Source organism: Carcharhinus amblyrhynchos, chromosome 10 (assembly GCF_965287045.1).
Source record: "Carcharhinus amblyrhynchos chromosome 10, sCarAmb.v2.hapA, whole genome shotgun sequence".
Lineage (NCBI taxonomy): Eukaryota > Metazoa > Chordata > Chondrichthyes > Carcharhiniformes > Carcharhinidae > Carcharhinus > Carcharhinus amblyrhynchos.
Window position 1 is genome coordinate 77,274,716 of NC_137333.1, and position 9,682 is coordinate 77,284,397.

Sequence of the window (9,682 nt, forward strand, 5' to 3'; positions counted from 1 at the left end):
CAGTTTGATTCCCGGCTTGGGTCACTGTCTGTGCGGAGTCTGCACACTTGCCCTGTGTCTGCATGGGTTTCCTCCAGGTGCTCCAGTTTCCTCCCACAGTCTGAAAGACGTGCTGGTTAGGTGCATTGGCCATGCCAAATTCTCCCTCAGTGTACTGAAGCAGATGCCGGAATGTGACGACGAGGGGATTTTCACAGCAATTTAGTTGTAGTGTTACTGTAAACTTACTTGTGACACTAATAAAATAATAATTCTGCATCTGACCTTGGAGATAGGGAACTATCTGAAATGGGAATACTTCCACTACTTGTCATTGTTCATATTGGCCAGCACAAAATATGTGATTAAGGAATAAAATATTCCCAGATGATAAATTTCTGTGATGCAACATGTGACTGATTTTCAAATGAGGAAATCCCATACCGAACGTCCTTAAAGTAGTCAGAATTTTGATTATTTTCTGGTGTTATTGCCTTTCTGACATTACTGCTGTCAGGTACTAAGTTTTCTGCAAGTAGACCACTGTTTCATGTGGGCAGCTGGTGCTGTCCTTCAGAGGCTTGGACAGGGCTCTGCTGGAACTGATTCCATTTGGGGCCAGTGTGCCACGCTGCAGATTTGCATTACACTTATCTACATTAGCTAGGGCAACATACAAAGCAAGTCACACCTAATTACTGTCAGAACAAACCTCATCTTGCTGTTTTAGAGTTGTTACAGCATAATGACTATTAGAAAATTGCTACTACAGATGAGTATAGGCTGAGGCCAAGTAACAAATGTCATGATATGTAATACACATACACACAAACTCTGTTGGAAAGGAAAAATGTAATCTGATCTGCTTTCAACATAGAATGTAGTTCCAAATATAAAATATTATATGCAATGTGTGACATTATGACACTATCGTAACTTGCTTTGATGTCTTGAATTTATTCATTTTTGCACATTAGAATCAAATAGAAATAAGATGTTCAGTATTAACAAACTGTAACTCAATTGCAACCAAAACGAATTTGTTGGTTTTATTTAAATAGAACGATATAAAAAGATTTACACCCAGTATTTTAGCTCCTTTTCCTGTATTAACACATTCTGCACCCCACAGTTGTGCTCCGAGGACCTGACTTTCAGCACAATATTCAGAATGCACAGGTCTCTAAGTTAATTCAGTGCCAAAAGGGTCCAAACCAGAAACACTCCAATGGGATCCGGGACTGGCCTACGGTACGCAGATACCACTCCAGTTTGGAATGTGAGTCATCGACAAGCAAAGGCAGCAAATGCCAAACACACAAAAGCTGCTAGCAGCCTCTGAATTATTCCAAAATGGAAAAAAACAGAAATGCCATTGTAATTTAGTGTTTTTAAAGAGAGAGGTGAGAAAGCCGGCCCCAGCTCAGGGTAAGCAAGCACACACACACTATTCGGAATACAGGCGAAGTTTCCGCGTCTGTTTACATCGGGTGTGATTCTTGCATCATCCCAGTGCTGGGTTTTTCACCATGTGGCCATTGCAACTTCTCCGTGGATAGGGGGGAACGGGGGAACATCATACATTCGCAGGCAAAAGGCGACTCAACCAAACCCCAAAGCAGGCGAGAAGCCTCCGTTCAATAAAGCCCTAACCCACCCCATTATTCAGTGACCCTCAAAGCCCCTCCAGCTTACAACGAAACCCACACAAAGGTCGAATTAAAACGTGGCGCTTGCGTACCTTGGGAGGAAATGAAAGGGGTTCTCCAGCAAAGAGTAGCTTCTCCACGGGCGGTTCTGCACAACCTGGATTCAAAGACACAGAGAAGCTGCAGTGCAACGGCGAGCGAGTCTTCAGCCTGCCCAAGGAGACACACACACACACAAACTAAAGCAAATGTTGCATTGCCTAAGCTGGAGAGATACACACACAGCCACAGAGAGAGGCGGTTCCCGGGGCTCCGCAATGAAATGAATGGCGTGACCTCGCCTAGCGCGTACAACGCTTTAACGTATACATTCCTCCCAATTTCACTACTTCACTGTTGCCTATGTTTGGACACCTGACTGCTCCAGTTCTCCCCTCAATTGCCAACACAAACACGGCTCAGAGTAGGGTGGATGTACAATCAGCTTTGCAGTTCAGATGAAGAGGAACAGGATCCTATAGATACAGTAGCTGTGTGCCTGGCGCTGATGTGTATATACACAGTGACTTGCTGGTGCAGAAGTTGCAAATATCACTGGCAATATACAAGTCACCATTTTCTGAATTTGTATTCATTGAACATATGAGCGAGAGGCATATTGGACTCTAAATGTTAACTCTTTTGTTCTACTCTTTTCTGGGGAGGTAGACATCACTGGTTGGGCCAGCATTTATTGCCCATCTCTAATTGCCCTTGAGAAGGTTATTTCAAAGGGCAGTTAACAGTCAACCACGTTACTGTGGGTTTGGAGTCACATGTAGGTCAGGCTGGGTAAGGACAGCAGATTTCCTTCCCTAAAAGACATTAGTGAACAGTCAAGTTAATTTTCATCACGCCATGCATGCTCAAATATGGCATAGCCATAAGGTCCCATCTAGAATCATAGAATCCTTGCAGTGCAAAACAAGGCCATTCGGCCCATCAAGTCTGCACTGACAACAATCCCACCTAGGCCCTCCCATAGTTACGCAGCTAATCCCTTTAACCTACACATCTCAGGAGACTAAGGGCCAATTTAACATGGCCAATGCACCTAACCCACATATCTTTGTGGGAGGAAACCAGAGCACCTGAAGGAAACCCATGCAGACATGGGGAGAACATGCAAACCACACAAAGACAGTGATCCAAGCCGGGAATCAAACCCAGGTCCCTGGAGCTGTGAGGCAACAGTGCTAACCACCATGCCACCCCTAGAACTTTCACATTCTCCCTGGATAAGTGGCCCATTTACTGTGCTCCTGATGCTCAGCCTGAGATCAAAAGATCCAAATGGTATTCTCTGGTCGAAAATCTCCTCAGAGGTTCAATTGTTATAAAAAAGGAAAGGGAAGAAGGCCAGGAGGTTGCTGCACTCCAGTGCAGCACTGAGGGAATGCTGCAGCATCAAAGCTGCTGCTTTTCGAATGACGCTAAACTGAGGCACAACTGAAATTTGGCATGTCAGTATGATTCTCACCAACTTTTACAGCTGCACCATAGAAAACATTTTTTCTGGTCGTATCACAGCTTGGCGCATCTCCTGCTCTGCCCAAGACTGCAAGAAACTACCAAAGGTCGTGAATGTTGCCCAATCCATCATGCAAACCAGCCTCCCATCCATTGACTCTGTCTACACGTCCTGCTGCCTCGGCAAAGCAGCCAGCATAATTAAGGACCCCACCCTGGACATTCTCTCTTCCACTTTCTTCCATCGGGAGAAAGATGCAAAAGCCTGAGGTCATGTACCAACATGGCTGATCTGGTTGTGGCCTTAACTGTCTGTGTGGCATGGTCTCTGGCTCCCCATGTGTTTCATTGTGTGGCCGGGTCTGGATGGGGGATTTTGGGATTGTCTGTCCTCCTGTGACGTCTTGAAGCCATTGTTTTCTATTTGAGACTTTTGGGGTCGCGAGTGGGCTTGTATTGACACAGCGGTGAGGTTGCTGTGGGGGTCCCCTGGTCACCACACTCCGGGGCCTGTGTGGGTGCACTCAGGGAGGTTTGGCATGGCCGGTGCGCCTGGACAGCGTGTCTTTCAGACTGTGGGAGGGGGCTGGAGGGTCCCGCTGGTGTGGGTGGCTGGAGGATTCTGGCTTGTATGCTTTGGTGGGACCACCTCTCTATCTTTTGAGCTCTGGTGACCGGAGGGGGCTCTCCACCCTTCTCATACTCTTCTTGGAGTGTTGCTGTTGGACCTTTTTTGTTGGAGTTTTGCTGCCTCGTCCACCCTTGGCTCGTGGGATCCCGCCCGAGGCTTCTTCCCTGCTGCTTTGGAAAGGACTTACCTTGCACTAAGTTGATCTTTCTCTACACCCTAGTTATGACTGTAACACTACATTCTGCACTCTTTCCTTCCCTTCTCTATGAACGGTATGTTTTCTCTGTATAGCGCACAAGAAACAATACTTTTCACTGTATGTTAATACATGAGACAATAATAAATCAAATCAAAATCTACTTTCACAGGTGAACATAAAAGCTGGAACTTTACCGGCATGTCTGCCCTGGAATCGGGATGGGAGAGGCTCGCCGAATGGCATTCTCCATTGGCTTCGAGCGGGATCTTGCGAGCCACGAGTGGACGAGACACTAAAATTCCAACAGAGGGATCCGGCAGCGGTGTTCCGGGGGGAGTGTGGGAGGGGTGAGGAGTTCTCTGTGGTTGTTGGAGTTCAGTGGATGGAGAGGTGGTCTTGCTGAAATGTGTAGGCCGGAGTTTTCCGGCCGTTTGCACCGGTAGGGTTCTCCAATTTCCTCCCATGGTCTGAGGGACATGCTGGTTGGGTGCAGTGGCCATGCTGGATTCTCCCTAAGTGTGCCTGGGCAGGCCCTGGAGTGTGGCGACTGGGGGGTTTTCATGGTGGTTTCATTGCAGTGTTGATGTGGGCCTACTTGCGGGCCTGAGAATCTTGGATGGGGGACGGTGGTTTTGGGAGGTTGCAGACTGCGGGAGGAGGGACGGTCCCGGGGTCCCTGTCTGGACCCAGCCACGTGGTGGGACACATGGGGAGTTGGAGATTGTGTTGCACGAGCAGTTGGGGTCACAACCAGATCAGCCATGATTTTATTGAATGGTGGAGCAGGTTTGATGGGCCAGTTGGCCTTTGCCTGCTTTGCCTGCTTCAACAGGACTAAAGGGCACTGCCTCAAAATAAGGGGGGGGGGCAGTTTAGATCGGAGTTGAGGAGGAACTTCTTCACTCAAAGGGTGGTGAATCTCTGGAATTCTCTGCCCGTTGAAGTGGTGGAGGCTGCCTCACTGAATATATTTAAGTCACGGGTAGATAGGTTTCTGATAGACAGGGGAATTAAGGGTTATGGGGAGAAAGCAGGAAAGTGGAACTGATCCACTTCAGATCAGCCATGATCTTGTTGAATGGCGGAGCAGGCTCAAAGGGCTAGATGGCCCACTCCTGCTCCTATTTCTTATGTTCTTATGTTATTTAGATCCAGCTGTCACTGACATTTTGGTCGGTTTCCACAAGAAAAGTGTTTTTAATGGAATGCACCAAACTTCCTATCCCAGACATTTTTCCAATAAATGTAAATAACATATCCCCATGATCTGTGCTCCCGTTCACTTTTGAGGTGGTACTGTCTAACACACACCCTTTCTGCAACCTGCTAATGGAGAAATTCGCTAATGGGTTGCCCAGTACTATCTATCGCATGCCTGCCATCACCAGTCAATATACACATTAGGATTCATATAACTCCACACTGCATAAGATTGGTCCTCTCAGCAGTCTCATAAATCCTAGCCACTGGCTCACGATGAAAGCCCGATGCAGAAATAGAGAACATCAATGTTTTTGTACAGGACAATGGAATTGGGAATAAGAGCAGGCCATTCAGCCCCTCATGCCTGTTCTGCCATTCAGTTAGATGATAGCTGATCTACCTCAACGCTGTTTTCCTCCACTATCCCCATAAGCCTTAATGTCTTTAATATCTAGAAATCTATTGATCACTGTCTTGAACATACCCCACCATTCCCTGGCGTGAAGAATTCCAAAGATTTACCATCCTCTGAGTGAGGAAACTCCTCCTCAGTTCAGTCCTGAATTGCCTACCTTTTATTCCAAGACCGTGTTCCCTGAGTTAAGGAGAGCGAAACTGTACACAATAATCCAGGCACAGCCTCACCAAGACTTTATACAATTGCAACAAGAATTCTTTTCTTCTGTATTCAAATCCTCTTGCAATAAAATTCAACTTACCATTTGGCTTCCCAACTACTTGCTGCTCCTGCATGTTGGCTTTCGGTCACTTAAGAACAAGGACATCTAAATCCCTTTGGGAATCAACAATTCCAAATCTCTTACCATTTAATAAATACTCCGCATTTCTCTTTTTCCTACCAAAGTGGGTAACTTTCACATTCTTCCACATTATATTCCAGCTGCCATGTTCTTGCCCACTTAGCCTGCCTACATTCCCTTTTTGTATCCAACTCACAATCACATCAAGTTTGTGCCATTAGCAAATTTGGAATTATTACATTTCATATCCTATCTGATATTTTACATTGTTATGACCATGGTGGTGTTAATTGCTAAGCAAGCCAAATCAAGAGGTAAAACTGGCTTACGTAACCCATTTTTATTGTCTGAAAACAAGAAGAAACTTCTTGATCTTAGCAGCAAAGAATTCTAGGAACATTTTTGAGATTTAGAAAAGAAGTAAATGATTTATCAATAAGAAGAAAAGAAGACTTAAGCACGCAATATTACAGTTACACAATTAAATAGCCTTATAAGGCATCTATTGGCAGTTCATTGTCACTGATGTCCTCTTAGGGCATGGTACCTGAAGGAGGAGGATTATTCTGATGATTTTACACAGCAGAGCCAATTTTTTTCCTGAAGATTGATGCTAAAATTATGCAAAACTCCAGTTAAGGTCTATCATCCTGAAGTGATACTCCTGAACTATTTTGTTGCAGCCCCCTTGAGGTAAAGACTTTTATACTTTTTGATGTTTCTTATACCCTGCGCTCCATTGAATCATAGAACCCCTACAGTTCAGAAGGAGGCCATTTGGCCCATTGAGCCTGCACTGACAACAATCCTGTTCAGGCCCTATCCTTCTAATCTGACATATTTACCTTGCGTATCCCCCCTGACACTAAGGGGAAATTTAGCATCGTCAATCAACTGAACAAGTTGGAATTGTTTATTGTGACTTGTGGGCATGGACATCAAAATCTTTCTTCTCCTCTGAAGCTCCTAACTATTAAGAAAATATTCTGCTCTGCTTTTCTCAGATGCAAAATGCCAACCGCATTTTTTGTTGTTCTGGAGATCCTGTGGCTGGGTGGGGGAAGTGGGTGCCTAGGCAAGGATGGCGAAAGGGGGATGGTGTCAGTGCTGTTGATGGTAGTGTCTTGGGATTCAACTGAGAGTGCTGGGCAGCAGAGGGAACAGACACAGTCAGAGGGGGGAAGTGGTATGTGGTAAGGTGGCACGTCCGTGGTGATAGCCGGGTAGCAGAAGGGGAGCAGGTGATAGATGTGGACAGATGAGGGTCAGGTAGGCAAGGGGATGGTAACCAGTGTAAGCTCAGAGGGAAGGGAAGGCGAGTGGGGATGGAACATAATAGGTGAAAAGGTAACGGGGGAGAGGTGGTTCAAGGGTGACAGATGGGAGTGGAATAGCTGGAGGCCTATACAGCCCTGGCCTGCTAAGAGTCACTTTGCATGCAGCTGAGCAGCAGTCCTCCAAATGTTAGAGACTGACACTTCCTCTGCCAGCTATGGACGTCTTTCAGTGATGTGCTCACCAGATTGTGACCCCAAGCCCAGTCTAGAATGTGCACCCACCCACACTGAGACTGGCGGAGGATGTAGGGGAACGCCTTGACAGTGTATCCTCTGAAATCTGAGGCACCCTCAGAGCTGGGGTTGGACTCGGAGCTGTGTCTCTTGTTGGTCTCTGTCCTTTCCTGCTGGTGTCTAGAATAGAGGAAAGGGAGGTTTAGTGGTTTGCCTAAGCAGGTTCCTTAGCTAAAGCAATGTGTTACTCTGGGGGTGGAGCTGACAATTGCAGACTTGCCGGGGGAGTCCTATCTCGCCTTCAGCACAGGCTGCTCCTCCTTCTATCTCACAAGAGCACAAGAAGGAGAAGCAAGAGTAGGCCACGACCCTTCAAGCCTGTCCTTCAATACCATCATGGCTGATCTTTGCTGGTTTCAATGCCTTTTCTGCGCCATTTGCCCATAGCCTTCTATTTCACAATCTATCAAATATTTATTCACCTTCACTTTAAATACTTCTAATGATTCCACCTCCACTACTCTTCGGGACAGAGAATTCCAGAGCTTCACCAACCTTTATGAGAGGAAATTTCTGTGCGCTCTGTTTTAAATGACCAGCCCAATCGGAGGCCTGCTCCTCATATAGGGGTGAATTTTGCCTCCGGTCTGGGGCATCTCCCCCTCTTGTCTTGCAGAAAGAGGGACGAATTGGTGGTCATCCCAGTGGCTGCATGAGCAGTCGAGCAGCATGTCTATGGCTGCTGCTGAGCCCTGCCCAGTAAGTGATTAAAAGCAGGATGTCCTGTGGCTAGTAGAAGATTTAAGAGCATGAAGTGGCTGACATACATTCAGTAAACAGCTGAGTGGAGCAGCCCAAGCTCCTGTTTGACATCTCTGTGCACTCGCACACTTAGACTGCCTGATGCCCTCATGAGTGTCCACATGCCGTGATTAAATGGCACATTTACCCTGGCAGAGCATAGCAAACCTTTCCTCCTCTTCTGATATTGCTGGGCATTTCTGTGCTTTGCCGCAGGGGTGCTGATCTTAACTGCAGCCTCTGACTGTGGGTCACTGTGGTCAGACCGGATAGCCTCCTGTTCTCATCCCAGGGAAACTGCACCCCCCGGGTGTACCGGGGCTGGGGGATGGCGGGGGGAGAGGTGGGAGACTCTCTGGAGAGGTTTTGCTGAACTGTTGGGCCATAATCTATTTCCTTCCTTGGGGACATCAAGGACTTGAGACTTGATTACTGTAAAGACTCGCATTCCAACCATTATTTTGTAAATTGAGTTTGTGTCTTTATATGCCCTGTTTGTGAACAGAACTCCCACTCACCTAACGAGGGGGCAGTGCTCCGAAAGCTTGTGGCTTTCACTACCAAATAAACCTGTTGGACTTTAACCTGTGAGACTTCTTACTACATCAAGGACAGCCAGACTGGAGCACCTGGCCTGCAGTGAGCAAATGCTTGTCCATGTGACCATTAACTATGACCCCCAGACTTCAACCCCATGAGGCAATGGCGGGGAGGGTGACTTCCTACTCCCTCCGCCACGCGATTCGCCAAGATCCTCATGTATGCATAGCCAATGAGCTGAGTCATGCAGGAGTATTTGTGGTCAGCTATCACCCCACAGAAATCACTCTAACATTCGCATTTGTCTCCAGAACAGAAACCTCCTGCATTTGTCTCTGGTGGATTCCATTCGATGCTCTGTAATTATTATTACCATTGTCAATCCATCGCACAAACCAGCCTCCCATCCATTGACATTGACTGTACTTCCTGCTGCCTCGGAAAAGCAGCCAACATCATTAAGAACGCCACGCACCCCGGACATTCTCTCTTCCACCTTTCCCAGTTGGGAAAAAGATTCAAAAGTCTGAGATCACGTACCAACTGTCTCAAGAACAGCTTCTTCCTGCTGCCATCAGACTTTTGAATGGACCTACCTCGCATTAATTTGATCTTTGTCTACACCCTCGCTATGACTGTAACACTACATTCTGTACCCTCTACTCTCCTTCTCTATGTACGGTATGCTAGGTCTGTGTAGCGTGCAAGAAACAATACTTTTCACTGTATACTAATACATGTGACAATAATAAAGCAAATCAGAAGTGCTTCCTCCTCCCTCTCTTCATGTATAATGGAATGATACCTGTACTGTTTCAATTCATAGGCAGAGCTTTAGAAATTTATGCCTAACACATTTTTTTCAATAATCTGGGCTGGAAACCTGTAGATTTTTCTGT

At 46.5% G+C, this 9,682-nt stretch overlaps 1 protein-coding gene across 2 annotated transcripts in view; it reads right to left on the reverse strand.

The window, feature by feature from the left end:
* The window catches only part of LOC145349088 (high affinity cationic amino acid transporter 1-like), an 85,493-nt gene extending 83,403 nt beyond the window's left edge, over positions 1-2,090 (reverse strand). The window contains exon 1 of one of the 2 annotated variants that reach the window (XM_080197416.1): positions 1,721-2,090. The gene's annotated coding sequence lies outside the window, so the exon portion shown is untranslated. The remainder of the gene's footprint in view (positions 1-1,720) is intronic. The other variant, XM_080197418.1, reaches the window with a different exon arrangement.
* Between the last annotated feature and the right edge of the window lie 7,592 nt (positions 2,091-9,682).